This window comes from Mustela putorius, unplaced genomic scaffold (assembly GCF_011764305.1).
Source record: "Mustela putorius furo isolate JIRA1106 unplaced genomic scaffold, ASM1176430v1.1 tig00003909_pilon_pilon_pilon, whole genome shotgun sequence".
NCBI lineage: Eukaryota > Metazoa > Chordata > Mammalia > Carnivora > Mustelidae > Mustela > Mustela putorius.
The window spans coordinates 18,356,771-18,373,206 of NW_025422057.1; the positions used below are offsets into that span (position 1 = coordinate 18,356,771).

The following is a 16,436-nucleotide window of genomic DNA, read 5'->3' on the forward strand; positions in this document are numbered from 1 at the left end:
TCTGGACTGAGGAAATCAAGTCCCATTGAGCTGAGCCCTGGAAGTAAAGGAGACACCTTACAGAGCAAACCCAAAGGCCAGAGAGATCTTAAAGCTGAACAGGAGTGCTTCCTCTCTCACTGAAAATGATTTTTCCTGTTAGCCTTCTATAAATTTTATTGGCCCATCTGATGAAAGAAGTATTGCCCCATTCTATAGTATGGGCTCTGGAGAAGAAGTTCCCCCCCCCGCTAAAGGGCAAAGCCATCTAAACTTTCCAGAGAGCAGAGGCAACAGAAGGTTGGTGTTCTCGGGGCTATGTGATCTGGCACATTCAAGCTGCTTGAGCCACCAGAGCTTCCTGCTGGTATTGCTGCTGGCTACCCTGCCACCATCTGGAGAGCCTCTCCACCAGGTCTCAGCTGCCCTTTGCAAGCCAACCTGTTCTGTTGCTTACTCCAAACAGGGCAAGTGGCTGAAGAGCATCTGTGAAGCCAAGATATCCCATCTGTGAACCTCCTAAGATACTCTGGAAAAGTCCAAGAAGGACTTTTCTGACCCATCCTCTGAGCATAGTCCCTCTGAAGTCCCTTTGACCCAACATGCCGCATTTTTTTTACAGCCTGGTCAGTGGTGTCACCTACTGTAACACACCCGGGACACGATTCCCCTGAAGAAATCCCATTCCTGGGAGGGAATTATTTGCTGGCCTCTCTGCAAGGGCAGTGGTGACTCCAGAGTTGATCAACCCCGGACCTCAAGATGGGAGACTCTAGTGGGCACAGGCAGCCATTCAGCCAGGTCTCTCTCCTTTGTGTTGGCACGGCCATGACAACAGCAGACCTTGGCAGCCCTTCTGTTTGACCTGGATCACGAATGTGAAATGCTCTGCCTGGCCTGGCGAGTCCTCTAGATTCCACTTTGTTCTGCCAGAGGCCTTCTCTGCACACTCCATCAATCCTTGTAATCCCCTCCTTATTGCCTGGGTGCACGGATGGCTTAGCTTGCCTCCGAGCTGCCTGAAGCCTGCAGTCTGTTACCACTGCTTGTGCCAGAATCCCCAGGCTAGTCCCAGGGCAGGAGGGACTCTGAAGCTCTCCATCTGGGCGGAGAGGGACAGAAAGGGATGCTTAGCCTTGCTGTTCTGGACCGGAGAACTCTGAAGAGCTTTTTGAATAGCCCAACAGTAAGGAATCCATTGATGGAGTATAAACCCTGCTCCTGATTTGGCCTGAGAGCCCATGCTGACATGTCGACAGGAAATTCTGGTTGCTTTGCTGAATCCCACACCTTCCTACCAATGATAGTGATGTTGAGATACCTAGGAACTTCATTTCCTCTCTCAACTTTGGTACCTGGCTACCTGAATTGCTTGCATGGGTGGGATTTCACATATAAAGGAACTGAGACACAGAGAGATGAAGGGATTCATTCAAGGTCACAGAGCCAGTCGGTGGCAGAGCCGGCAAGCCAAGGACGAAACAAGACTGGACCCGGCACTTATGATGAGCAACATGGGACTAGGGCATGGTGTGCACGTTCCCTTCAGTTCCTAACTCACCCTTGAGACGAACGTCACCCCCCTCATAATTATTGCTCTCACGAATGTCAACATATGGTTCTGGCCTTTAAGAAGTTTGCAGTCTTTTTTAATACTCTTTTTTAATACCACACTGAATTGTGTTTCTCCCACCTGTTTTGAAGACCTACCTCTTTCACATCCCCTTCCTCTGAAAGTTTCCTTCTGATTCAGAAGATGAAATCTCTGGATGCTTTACCTTGTGTTTCACTTTTTCCTATAAAGGCCAAATTCAACCAGAAACTCATGAAGTTCAACATTAAGCAGTTTCCTTCCAATTTGTCCCTTAAACCAGCTTTGACCATCCCCTCTATGAGAGGCAATGGTAAGCACCCAAGAGAAGAGGCCCCATCCTCTAGAAATTTATCCATTTATCAAATGATCCAGAAATTTACCTTTTGCAGGAACTCTTGCAATGGGAACCAGGAGCCAGTTTCAAGAACGGTCAACGAAGGGGTGCCTGGGTGGCTCAGTGGGCTAAAGAATGGTCGATGAAGCAAGATAATAATTATTTCAAGTGAAATAACCCAAATATATATATCAATCAGAGAATGTACACATAAAGTGTGGGAAAGTAATACTATGCAGCAGTGACATCTGAGTGAGCTATAACTCTAGGTACCAATGAAGATAAACCCCAAAACATAATATAGAGTGGAAGAAGTAAGGCACAGAAAAATGTAGGTAATACATTTATATGACGTTGAAATGTAAAAAAAGCAAATAAAATAGTATTGAGTGTCCATTATGTAGGGGGCAAAACTATAAGGCAAGACAATACAATCCACTAGCCAGGATGATGGGGTCCTTTGGGCTCAGGCAGGAGGGATAAGGATGTGTCTGAGAAGGGACATACAGGGTCCTTCTAGGGGAAAATGTTCTGTGTCTTCACTTGAGAAGTAGGTATCAAATGCCTGTCCTATTCTTTAAACTGTATACCTATTTTCATAGGTGTCTCATTCCCTAGAATGTAAGCTCCACAAAGGCAAGGATTCACCTGTTTATTGCCAGATCGTCAACATCTAGAAGGCTGCATAAACAGCCAATATTCAACACATACTTTTGAGTAAATTAATAAATTCATTATTTATGAATATTTTCATAATATACATTTTAGTAATTAATGTTTGATTTAATAAAACCCATAGACAAGACAGCTTCTGCAATAAGGTCCACAAATGCTGATGACAGACCCGAGCAGACAGAGTGAAGTGCAGGGAGGGGTGTTCGCTGTGACCAGTGTCATCTGGGGAGGACGCAGACGGACACTGAGAAGAGGGGGGAAGGGGACACTAGGCCAAAGGACCAACACAATCATTACTACTATTAACTGAAATTTTTTTTACTGTGCCAAGATCTTATTTGATTTTCACTATAAGCCATTAAGATAAATACCATTATTACCTCCATTTCACAGATGAACTCATGGCTTTCATTGAGCCAGTAAGTGGGCTTGAGGCCCTGTCGGTCTGACTCTAGCACATAGACAAGCAGAGGAGGGAATATGCAGGCACTCTTTGGTGGGAGGGGCGGGGCGGGCCTGGAGACAGGCTCCTGCTGAGCTGGGCTCACCAGGTTTTGCTCTGACCCCACTGAGCTCACTTTCCAACCAGGCCCCGCTGCCCTGAGCTTGGAGAAGACTGTCTGCAGTTCCTCTGCAGCAGAAGTGAGTGAGCGGCAGATGACCAGTAGTGAGTCACTTGCTTCTCGTTCAGCGGCGGCGGCGAAGGTGCCCGTTATCTCAACAGAGATTCCCCCTCCTGCCAAAGGCAGGTGCAGGCTGAGGAGCTGGGGTTTTGCAGCTCAGATTTCCATTTGATGCAAGCACACCACTTGAGGTCAACAGGATTGCAAACCGAGTGCCAATTTAGACCTCGCCACTGAAACTTCTGCTCATCAAAAAGAAATCCTCTTGTGTTTTCCAGGGAAAAATCATATTGATAATCAACATTATTATCGTTAAATGATGACACCACTTTCCCAGTCCCAGGTTGCATGGTTCATATAAGTGCTTTATATGAACCATGGAATTTCCACAAGGGCAGTTTGAGGCATTTAATATCTCCATTTTACTGAACAGATATCTTTTTTTTTTTAAAGATTTTATTTATTTTTTTGACAGAGACATCACAAGTAGGCAGAGAGGCAGGCAGGAGAGAGGGAAAAGCAGGCTCCCTGCTGAGCAGAGAGCCCCACGCAGGGGCTTGATCCCAGGACCCTGAGATCATGACCTGAGCCAAAGGAAGAGGCTTAACCCACTGAGCCCCCCTGAACAGAGGTTTTTAATGACTTGATCAAGGCAATACAAACTATAATCCAGGTATGTAAGACTCAAATCCACATTGGCAACAGAACCTAAGATCTTAAGAACCTTACTCTACTGCCTCTTGGGCATAGCAATGCATTTAAAGGGTCAGGAAATATCTGGGAATGTGTCAAGAAAGGGCAGGGTGGCATCACCCATCATGCTTAGGACTCTGGAAACAGACCTAGTTGGGTATCCTTGGGTCACTTCAACAAGTTCTCTACCATCATCGTCTCCACCAGGTCTCAGACCTCAAGAAGATGTGAGCTTCTCTACAAATTCATCAGATTAGCAGCACAAGCCTTAAGGCTGTGCCTCTCTTTGCCAGATTAACAAGGATGTGTGTTAAAATCCCCCCAGAGCTCACTGGGTTTCCCTCTCACATTAGCTTAAAATTGAGGCACATTTTCCCTTCATTTTACCTTAAGCTTCTATTGGCAGTGGCTACTACTGCCTCAGATTTCAGTTTCCTTATTCCTTCCTTCACACCATCCGAATTCCTATAAGACTGGAACAGGGACTTAATGCTCTGAAACAGATCTGCAAGGCACCCAGGAGAGTTCGTGGCTTTGAAAAGTTAGAATAAAATTTAGAATAAAATGAAAAAGCAAATCAAACACTTTCTGATTTTATCTTGTTTATAACTTTGGGTTTTCTAACATCATGACTCTTTCTAATGTGGACTGATTTCGAGTTATGGGACAAATGTGATTTGGAAAAAGAAATCCCATAATTAGGATATTCAAGTTCATCATACAAAAATCCTAGCCCACATCTTTAAAACCTGAAATGCTAAATTCCATTAAATTGCTTCCAATTTATATATTGGAAACAGAGCCCAGACAGACTCAAGTACAGTCCTTCTTGTACTAGGATTTATCTAGTCTCCATCCTGGGCTCAGACTAAATTGGGTCTCCTAGCCCTGCCTCCCTATGCACACAGCAACCACACCATTTCTCTGGTGGCTTCACAGATGTGGTCAGCTAGCTCAAGGCATTGGCAGCTGCCTCGATTCTGGTAATTATCTCCATGTGGCTTGACCTGTGCCCTGTCATTGCTAGGACACGGAACACAGGTGACAAGAAAACGGACTGACTTGGCCTCATCCTACCTCTCTCCAGTGCCACAGAAGGCTTACAGGATGTTCTTGGTATCACATGGCAAGAAAATTGCCAAGAAGAGACCTTCAGCAATTGCTGGGAGACTCAACACTGTGATCAGCAGGAAAGCTATAAAAATGAAAGCAGAAAATCAAAAGAGAAGGTCAGACAGTAAAAACAGAGAGTCTCAAGAGAGTGAGATGAAGACTTAAAACTTGAAGATGGATGGTCCAAAAAAAAGAGGAACAATTTTAAAGAACAGATAAAATTACAAGTAGAGCTACTCCTGCAAGGGGGGGAAAAAAAGGACATTTTTCTAGTATCTAAATGCTTACAATACTTTGACAGGTACAGGGTTTTGTAATGAAGTTTCCACATGTCCCCACCTCTCCCTGTATACCACTTTCCCATACATATATGAAACAAAAAGAGAAATTTGACCTTGCTGACTAAGATTTATACCTTCCTTTTGCTGTGTCTCGAGTTTCCATCTTATTCTGTTGATTCTCAGATACTTAGCTCTGCACAACCAGGAGTTGGATAATACCATTACTACTATTAATAACAATAGCAGCTAAAGTTGAGTGCTTACTGTGTACTAGGCACTGTTCTAAGTACTTGGTGAGTATGAACTCATTAATTCTTACAGGGTTAAATTTCCACTTCGGATACAGAAAAACTGTGGCATGGTCTATACTACCTGCCCAAGATCACACAGCTCCTAAGTGATGACTGTGCTCAAGAAGCTGGAGGGAAGATCAGAAGACTTAGGCAAGGAGGCTCAGGCCACAAACCAGAGGCCTGGGGGTGGTGAGGACGGAAGATGGAGAAAAGCCAAATGGGCTGGGAATCAAGGAATATTCCAGGGACGCCAGAGCAACAGCAGGTAGGAAAGAATTAGGAAGAGAAGAACTGCTTTTCAGAAACACTGCTGTAGATTATGAATTGGGCCAAATTCAATGCTCTTCAAGGGACACAGGTAAAAGTTGAGCTTCCTATTATAATATTCTATGTTTTAGACTGGGTTCTCAGATTACAGCTCTGCAGAGACTGAGACATTTAAGGACCCAGCCTTTGTGATGGATGGATCACAATGGTCCATCGTGCTTCATGGTTTCACGTATGTGATCTCACCAGTTAAGCACAATCTCACGAGGATAAAGCATAGTGGTGATGTGCATTTGCAGGGAGACAGCGGGGAGGAACGAAGTGGCTCCAGACAGCTCAGAAACAAGATGGCTCCTCTGGCAATTAAACCATGAAATCAACAAACAACGGATTCCTTTAAGAAATAATTACAGGGCACCTACTATATGGCAGGAACTGTTCTACACAATGGGATACAGCAGTGAACAAAACAAACTTTTTCTGGAGCTTACATTCTCGGAAGAAAGAAAATAAGCAAAGAAATGTGTAAATATGTAGATGTCAGTTAGGAGCTGATCCAGTGCCTGTCAGCAAAGACAGGCAAAGTCATCCTAAGAAGAATGGACATCTCCGAGCTCTACTAGCTCCCACTTTCACCTCCAGGACTGAAGGTGATATCCACTCAGGCTCAAGGGGGTTGGGAAGTTATAAAAGAATGGAAAAGGGAGAGCTACAAGAGCCCAATACAAGCAGAGCCCATTAAAAAAAAAAAATACTGTAAGAGAAACATATTTCAAATCAAGCTCTACTCCTTCCCAGCTGTGTGACTTTGGGCCAGTTACTTACTTTCTCTGTAGTTTAGCTCCCTCGACTGTAATAATACTGCCTGCATGTTAGGTTTGCCGTATTCATTTAAAAAGTTCCTATAAAGCGTCTGCTGTAGTAACTGTTGCTCACTGTTCATCCCTACTGATGAAGCTGTTGGTTGCAGAGAAACGGTGAAATTCGTCAAGTTAACTGCAAAGACTGACTAACATGTATGACAAGAACTCAGCTTGGCGACAGCAGTCCTTAATGTTGATCACAATCCCCAAACACTTAAGTTGAGGGCTGGTGCAGAGCTCAGCATAGCCATAAAGTGCCATCCAGAGGTACCAGACTCAGTCTGTCTATACACTTCTCTACATTCAAAAGTCTTATTTAAGTTTCTTTTTAACCAAAAGAGGCACCAGTAGTCATTACCAAGTACTCACTAGGTGTCAGCGCTAAACCCATGTTCAAGAGAATATAAGGGCAAAAGGGAACAAAAGGTCAAACTTAGTTTCCTGCCTCAAGAAGCACACTGCCTACTGTAAGATGTACATGAAATCTTGGATCAAAAATCTCAAAGCAGGGCCACCTGGGTGGCCACCTGGGTGGGTTAAGCATCTGCCTTCAGCTCAGGTCCTGATCTCAGGTTCCTGGGATCCAGGCCTGTGTGAGGCTTCCTGCTCCGCAGGGGTCTGCTTCTCCTTCTCCCTCTGCCTGCAGCTCCTCCTGCTTGTGCGCTCGCTCGCTCTCTGTCTCTCTAATACATAAAATCTCTTTTAAAAAAAATCCCAAAGCAGCGTAAGGGCAAGGGGTTCCCCCTAAACACCACAGATGAGAATAAGAAAGACGTTCCCTTGAGAGGAGGCTGCATCATAGGAGGCTGACGGGAGCGTGCTTCCATGGAGGACCTCTTGTGTCCCAGCCACCAAATCACACATTCTCACTTATTCCTCCCAAGCCCTGCTGGGAGAGATTCTTACACCCATTTTATAGATGAGAACACTCAGCTTCAAAGCAGTTGAATGATTTGTTCGAAGTCATCCAGTTATCCAGAGACCGCCCACAATACAATTCATGTCTGGCCTGGAACCCTTTGTTACTTTCCCAGTCACAAGGAGGCAACATGCGGTCAAGGTCAAGAGTCTGGTGGGATCCGGGGACAGAGCTGGGATTTGAACTCATCTAACTATGTGATTTAGGCAAATTATATCATCTTCTTGTGCCTGTTCTCTCAGACACAAACTATTTTTTCATGACTGTATCTCTCGTACAACATTGCTGGAATTCAATGACATAATCCTTGCTCAGTGCCTATGTGGTACTCAGTAAGTGTTGTCTGTGACTTCAAATAAGATGACACCCTTTCTTAGTTCCTCTTCCCACTGGGACTTGTAATGACAGATTTTTTTGGCTTCTGAATATAACTTATTACCCAAACACCCAGTTTGCTTACAGCAGGGACTGGAACTGAATCAGCATCACCAGCCAGATTACCAGTTTTTCACAAATGTCTCATTCTCCACTGTCCCCAACTCCCCCACCACCCTGATCACCTGCTCGGCATGGCGTCCCCACCCCCGGGTTACCCTGATGCTCTTCTCAGGGGAGGACCGGAGAAAGCAATCAGTGTCTATATTATTTCTGAACTAGGGAGTGTTTAAGCTGAGGATTTAGGAAAAAACAAAAACAAAAACAGATTTCCTGAATCAGCAAAGATTTATGCTAAATAATCCTTTTACAAAACAACCCACTGAGAAAGGAGAGCTTCACCGTGGCAGTTTAAGCAATATCGTGGGGGAAGAGACAAGTTATATTCTGTCTCATTATCCGACTCTCAGTACTTCGGGAAGTCTCCATGCTGCCAACCAGACTTTTAGCAGAGTTGCAAAACAGCTCTTTGTAAAGGCCTATCAGATATCATTGATCCATTTAGAAAATATCTACTGAGCACCTACTATGTGCCTTGATAGGCATCTGGGTAATGATGTACACCGGTAATGAGGACAGAGTAACAAAAACAACCAAACAACAAAAACACATCATGCCCTCCTTCCTCCTGAAGCTTACATTCTGTATTATCTATTGCTCCATAGGAAGTCGTACCAAAATTTATTGGCTTAGAGAAATAACCATTTGCTTTAAATTCTGTAGGTTAGCAGTTTGGGCTGGGCTCGGCTGGGCTGTTCTGTCTGTCTCATCTGGGGTCACTCACGTCACTGCAGTCATCTGGTGCCTCGACTGGGGCAGTGTGTTTGGAGATGGCCTGACCCGCCGCGGCAGGGGGTGATATAGCTATCAGCTGTCTGATCTCAGGGACAGCTTCGGTCTGCTCCACAGAGCCTCTCTGCCTCCAGTCAGGCTCGCCTCAGAAGCTGTACAAAGTTATGTCTATAATACTCAATAGGTCGAAGCCAGTCACAAGGCCATTCCAATGTAAGGGGTACCCCATCTCTTGATGGGAAATGCTTCAAAGATACATGCAACTTGAATGTATATAGCTTGGGAAGAAATTTGTTGTCTCCCCTCTTTTTTTTTTCTCCCAATTTACTGTATCTGTCAGTAGCTGAGACAAACAGCAAATATATAACAATGTTTAGGCAGAAGTTTTCAAATCCAGTTCTACATTAAGAATTCCCTAGAGGAGGGACGTCTGGGTGGCTCAGTTGGTTAAGCGGCTGCCTTCGGCTCGGGACATGATCCCAGAGTCCTGGGATCGAGTCCCACATAGGACTCTCTGCTCGGCGGGGAGCCTGCTTCTCTCTCTGCCTCTGCCTGCCACTCTGTCTGCCTGTGCTTGCTCTCTCTCCCTCTCTCTGACAAATAAATAAATAAAATCTTTAAAAAAAAAAAAATGCCAGATCCTCCACCACAGACCACTTAAACCCAGGATTGGGACTAGGGAATTCACAGGATTGACCAGTTCCCCAGGTGATTCTAAGTTGCAGCTGAGTTTGAGAATCCGTGGTTAAGGTGCGCTGAAGGAAACATAAGGAAGGATGGGCGATTCTAGAACAATGAGAGAGCTGTAAGACCTGCAGGCAAGGAAAGACTTTCTGAGGAAATGCTTGAGCTAAGATCTAAATGAAGCCCAAGAGCTTTGCCGCCACCAGAAGCAGAGAGGGAAGAACCAGGACAGAGGGAAAGAACGGGCTGGGGCAGCAGGGGCAGACTTGGTAGAAGAAGTGTTGGAAGAGTGTCCCACACCACAGAGGCGGTATTTCAGAGGAATGTTCTATCGCTTTCCTGAAGTCAAGTCCTTACAGGATGATCACGTCACTCGGTTTTTGTAAAGAGGCGACGCAATAAATAATTAACTGAAGAATACGCTGTGGAAAAATACAACTTCTAAAAAAGATTTTTTTTAAAAAGAGAGCTCTTTTTTAGTTCAATCTCAGTCTCTAGGAAATGGGAAACAAAGCTGGAGGGGAGGAGAATGGGCAATAGGCATGGCTTTAGAGGAGACAAGTGTAGGAAAAAAAAATTAATTCTTGAGAGTTTGCCAGGGATGGGTACTCTGTTTCGCTAGAGCGAAGGCAAGCCCTGACAGCAAAAGCTGGTTAGAAGCTGAGAGAAGATGGGGACGTGGGGACTCCTGCTCCCGCTTCACTCCCCCGTCTTCCCTCCTCCCTGCGTTCCTTGCCAGCACCCCCGCCCTGCTTAGTCTGTCCTTGTCAGGGCGCCATGATGACCTGCCAGGGAGATCTTGGGCATCTTAACCATCCAACCCCCTCCTCCAACAAAATGGCTGACTAACTGCCGAGATTGTAGCTTCCCTGGAAGAAGCCAGCAGGGTGCGGAGTTGTTACTTCCCTCCCCAGCATCTGCGCCCTCCCTGGAGGCAGCCGCCAGCAGCCCCGGGGGAGCGATCCGAGAAAGTAACGAGAAAGCACTCTGGCCCAACTCCCAGGGACGGTGCCCCCAGCAAGAAGGAATCCTGTTGGAGAAGAGGAAACTAAGGCCCAAACAAGGAATTCCAAACCCACCAAGAGCTGGCTACCAACTGAGAAATGGTCAGCGTCCCCTCCCTGAAACTACATGCATGCGGATTCCACCAACCTCTTCTCTGCTTGCGTGGGACCCAAGTCTTCCAGAGTTTTCCACGCCACTGCCAGCTGCCAGCCCACAGCCTCCCTGGCCAGGCCCCTGCCTAAGGGCCCTGAGGCCCGCACCAGAATGTCTGCTAAATGGGCAGAGCCCCAGGGCCTTCTCCAAGCCACTGACTCAGAGTCTTCAGGGTGGGGACCTTGGGCTGCTCATTTTACACGCGCTCCCCAGGTAATGCTGTGCCACGTTAAAAATCACAAACTTAAAAAAAAAAAAAAATCACAAACTTCAGTGAAAACCTACATGCAATTCTCCACCCCCCGGCAACCAAAAGCATTTCTCTTTCAGCAGCCTGGTAGGAAATCTCAGACCCCAAATGCTTCTCTGGAACATATCACTAAACAGGAAGCCCCAGAACGAGACTGTGAGCCCCAACTCTGGCAGAAACAAGGTATTTTCCCGAAGAAGTACTTTTAATAAGCTTGGAACACCATTTACTCTGTGGTCCGTACAGACTGCCGCAGCCTCCCAGCTTCCCATGGATGTGAAGGATCTTACGAAACTTGATTGAGGAGACCCTCCATAACCAGGGTCTTAGCTGGCTTGAGCCCTTTCCCCAGATATGGGCCTTGACATTGTTGTTGGAAATCTCAGAACACAGTTCTGGGAGAGGAGAGAAGCAAGACCCTGGGAAGAAAGCAAGACATTTCATAGGTGAAGAGTTTGGGGTCCAGACAAATCTGTTAGAGAGGCAGACTTTCATGAGGTAGGGTGTGCTGATGGTGGTGAGAAATGAGGAAGAGACAGAGGGCCAGAGAGACAGGCAGGGCCCCCGAGGAAGCCCCACTCCATCCCCAGGGCATCTGAGTTCTTTTTTTTTTTTTCCTTTTTCCCCCCACGTGCCTAGTTTCTCTCTCCCCTCTCTCCTTTCCCTTGGCGCTCTTCCTTTGGAGTTCCTTTTCCTTGAGTCTCTCTTCCCCTCCCACTTTCTATTCCTTTCTCTTTCTCTCTGTCTCCTTTTTTCTTCTTTTCCTCCTTCCCTTCCCCGCACCTTTCTCTTCCACTTTGCCACAACCATAGGGCAGGTGTCCACTCTATGGACAGGCGTCTGCTCTGTGCCCAGCCCCATGGAGAACACCGAAGAAAGAGGAACACACTATCAGCGGCCTCTTGGAGCTCCCAACTCCTGGAGAAGATCCAAAAACAAGGCAACGACAACTCAGTTTCAGGCAGTAAAGGGCAGAACACTGAAACAGGCATCTAATCCAGGCTGCAGTCCAAGGAAGTGACGTGGAAGCAGACACTTAAGAGGGGAAGATGCAATAACACAGCAAAGGGCCTGGGAAGGTGTAGGGAGTGCTCCAGCCTGGTACAAATTCCTCATTCACCAGAAACATGGCACCTCTGGGGGACTGTGAGGGTCCAGGCCTTCCATGCCTAGTTGTGTAGGTTGCGTCCTGCACAAGGGCACTGGGCCAAGGAGCAAGGGCTGAGGGCTGCCGGGGCACGAGTCTGCCCTTCACACACGGAGTCTCCTGTATTTGGCTCCATATGGACAGGACTATCAAGCCTGTCCATCGTTACTCTTCTTCACGGTGGATCAGCAAACGACTGGGACAAGAACAATAAAGCAAGAGCTTCCCTAGAAGCATCTTTCTCTGTTGGCTTGTTCAGGGAGGTTGCATGATATTGTCAGCCTCTGCCTGGTTGAAGGCTCACCAGATCTAACCAAATCTTGAACTGCCTCCCCAAGACTTTATCCTGACTGGGTGCATTCGGCACCCCTGCCTTCAGATAAGCCTCACTTCCCTGAAGTCATCCATGCCCTTGGGTAGGACTGCATGGAAATATTTTGTTTTCTAATATTTCCAGCCAACATTTACCCAGTGATGCCTCATTACCATTTAGAGAACAACCTTCACAATGTATACTGGGAATCATTACTTATTCTCCCCCTCAGAAAGAGGAGGCATTGTGATACACTGCATTCTTTTTTAGAGTTTGGCTCCATGTCTGATCCAAAGGCAATTTAAACAGAAGTGTTTAAGAGACATTTGCATACTTTCCTAATAATTTCACTGGCCAGAGAAATGATTCTCAGCTGCAACAATGGCCTCAAGGCACCAGTAGTCCCTCCTTCAACTTCAGAACTAAAACCACAGGGAAAACAAAAGGTTGCCTCTCAACACCTTTTTCTTCTACAGCTGAACCCGAAGACAGACCTTGCTCTGACTGGAATAGTATCGACTCAACCTTGCCCACCAGGGCTCTTTAAAGGAAGGGCTATGTGGCAGCAGAGGTGGGATTCTGAAATATTTAAGAAAATTACTATACACTGTTATCTTTGAGGAAGATGTTTTGCAATGTTTTAAACTTCCTCTTCTTTGTACAGAAGGGCTGACTTGTTTGCAATTAGAATAAATGAGGAAAGATATTTGTAAATTTTAAAATCTGCACTATCCTCCAAATAGGTGGAAAGGTATTTTTGCCCTCTAGCAGAGAAGCCTGGTGAGAGAGCTTACTGGGGCAGCAGCCTGTCCCCAACAAGGGAGACATCCTAGGCCCCAAACATGGCGGAATACCGTAAACACAGAGACTAAGAGACCCAGAGGGTTCTCTTTCTTGCTCAAAGTCTGATTTTAGAGATGAGAAAATGGCAACTCGGGGGAGACAAGGGACTTTTCCAAGTCACGTGGCAAGTCAGCAGCACTGCTGAGAGGTGCCCCAGAATGACCTAATCTCCTCCAAAGGTCTTACTTCAGCACCAGGATTTACCGTCTTTTATTCCATTAGCTCATAAGGGCTCAGTGCTACGTGGACCCCGAGAAAGTAAAGGATAGAGCCCCACACACAAAGAGCTTTTGATTTTTCTAATTATCGTGAGATAACATCATCACTCTTTCTGAGCTAGCCCACTGAGGAGAACCCTTTAGATGGTATTTAACGCAACATCTTCCTTTTCAACAAAGGAAGAAGCTTAATTCGCTTCTACTCTTTCCTTAACATTTACTGGGATCAGTGGGAAATAATGGTTTTAAGTATGGAGAACAGAAGCTGCCAGAGAAGTACTTTCTTCTCTCTGTAACGAACCAGAAATAGGCAGTAAACCGTGCGTGTGTCCGTGTACAAGAGTGGTGTGGTATGATGCATGCGTGTGTGTGTGTGTGTGTGTCTAATTTTAGGCTGAAACAGCACATAATCTAACACATGCATGGATATTCATACTAGACTGGGCTCAAATATCAGCTCGACAACATCTGCCATGTGACCTCAGCCGCCTTCCTTAGCATCGGGTTCCTCTTGTCTGAAGTGGGAATCACAACCTCACAGTCCCTGACATGGAGCCTGGGTGTGAAGATTGAGCAAAGCAGAGAATGGGAAGTCCCTGCATCCTGTGGGCAAGGGAGAGGTCAGCTTGTCTTTTAGGGGAGTGGAGAAAGGAGTTCTATACTTTTTATTTTCCCATATTCTTTAAATTCCTAGGATTAAGATGTTTTCCATTGTGAAACAGAAGGGAAGAGACAGGAGAGAGACTTTATTAAGGATGAAAAATGGCTACAATTTTGAATGCAGCCTTTTTGACAGAATGTGAGTATATTTTCAGAATAATTAACAGGAAAGCCAGGACTGAGGAAATTAATTACTATTGGTACAACTGCCTTCCAAATGGCAACCTCGAAACTGATGCACAGTGAGGCCTCAGTTTCTCAGTGAGGTCAGGGAAGGCCTCTGTCGATCAGTTGCTTGCTGCCCTGGGAGACTGAGGAAGTGATTCTGTCCATCATAATAATATCTTCCAAAGGTGGGAATGAATATTTGTGAAGCCCCAACCATGTGCTTGCCGATACCAGCTGCTTTTGTATGTACAAATTTAAATATCTTATTGATCTTATAAATTAGGTATAATTAACTCTGCTTTACAGATGAGGGCATTCAGGGCTGAGAACTTAACTTGCCTGAGGATACACATTTGGAAACTGACAGTCATTCATAACCCAAACCTGCCTAACTCCAAAGCTTATGCCCTTCCTTCTCTATGAGACCACCTTCCACAAAGTGGAAGGAGGTTGGCTTAGGACACTCGAGGCCAGGGTCTCACTTTATTGATTTGTCCATTTGCCCTAGGTTTGAGAACCACCATTTAGGAGCCGAGTGAATTTGGCAAGTTACTAACCTATCTGATTTCCTCCTCAATTTCTGCATCTCTAAGCATTCTGTGATTTTCAAGACACTGCCCCCACCTTACAGGGATACTTAGAGGTTTAGAATCTATATGTCATCTACCCTCACTCAGAATGTGGCCAGAGCCTAACTTCACTGAGTAAAGAATGAGTGGAGATGCATATAGGAAAGTTCATGTGTCCCTGGATAGAGAAAATAAAACTCAAGTTCCATATTATTTCCTTGCTTCAGGGTCAGTGAGGTCCTTCCCCACTCAAATGGAGTTAAGCCATCCTTTCCTGTTGGCAACCGTCTTTGTCCAAGTTTTCTAGAGGATCCTATCCACAGGAGGCCAAGAGAACTGGAAGAAAAAAAAAAAAGCCAAAACAAAACAAAACAAACAAACAAAAAACATGGCCAAGAGCCTGGTAACCCTCCAGATCCAAGATTTCATAAACAGTAGCAAACTTGAGAGGAGATAAAGATATACCTGAATTCAGTCCTCGTGGAAACCAAAGAGAGAAGCCCCAAACGTCAAGGGACTCCCAATTCTAACCAGCAGCTGAGAAGTTATAGCAGCTATGGGAGGATGGAAACAGCATGGACTTCGGAGACCATGGGCTTGAATTTCAACTCCAAAGTGACTGGCTGAGTAACCTTGGGCAAGGACTCTTCTAAGAGGCAACCTTCCTTAGGGAATCCTCATTGGTCTGGCTAAAAATTTCTCAGAACTGCATGGTCTGTACTCTTTTGTCTAAGTCCTCCCCTTCTTCCCTCTCCTTTCTTAGATGTCAGCCACAAAGGTCTTTCCGGTCCTCTGCTGCCCCTTCCCTCTTGATTCTTCATAGTTCTTTCCTCCCTCAAATCTCCTGCACATCTGATCCCATCTTAGTATCTGCTTCTCAGAAGACCTGCATGGGCCCAGGGTACTAGAAGTGGTCTGAGAAAACTTGAGGATGGGTACATTCACTGGTAATGAGTGGGACATGAGACAAGAAGAGTTTTAGCCACAAGGTGGTTGCCATACAGCTGAAAAAATTCACTGAAACAACCTGAGAAGTCATGTGAATGGAGGGAAACATTCCTTACCAATATGATCACTCAGGTACTTTGAAGACATGGAGAAACCAAGCATAAAATGATAGCAGAGTTGGCCAGATGCTGGTCAGTTGTACTGATGCTCCACAGAGAGATAAAGAGAAACTAAAGTTGGTCAACCACAGCTAAAGGCTCAGTGTAAGACCCAGTTTAAGAGTGAAAGAGCAAGAGATCTACTTGGCAGCTTAATGGAGGTTCTTATCTACTGCAAGGAAGTGTAGACAATGACACTCCCTTACAGTTTTGCCCTAGGCCTGCATTAATTCTTTTCCCCTCTATAATAATATAGCCCAGTTATAGTCCTCTAAGATCTAGAGGTCTAGACCTTGTGGATATCCTACAGGATGTCCCATCGATCCATTACACTTGAAGCCACTGCCTGAGCAGTACAAACAAGAAGTGGCACCTTGTAAGATACATCGCTAAGGAGGATAGGAGAGAAAACTTTTGAATTTCAGGGATCTCTCATTTCAGAAAGGTTTCTAGGGACCT

General features: G+C 45.6%; 1 long non-coding RNA gene across 1 annotated transcript in view; it reads right to left on the bottom strand.

The window, feature by feature from the left end:
• Nucleotides 1-551: 551 nt before the first annotated feature.
• Nucleotides 552-16,436, bottom strand: part of LOC123388700 — a 31,189-nt gene continuing 15,304 nt past the window's right edge. The window contains exons 4-5 of the long non-coding RNA XR_006603192.1: nt 1,954-2,035; nt 552-1,775 (exon numbers count right to left, since the gene is read on the bottom strand). This is a non-coding gene — a long non-coding RNA (uncharacterized LOC123388700). The remainder of the gene's footprint in view (nt 1,776-1,953; nt 2,036-16,436) is intronic.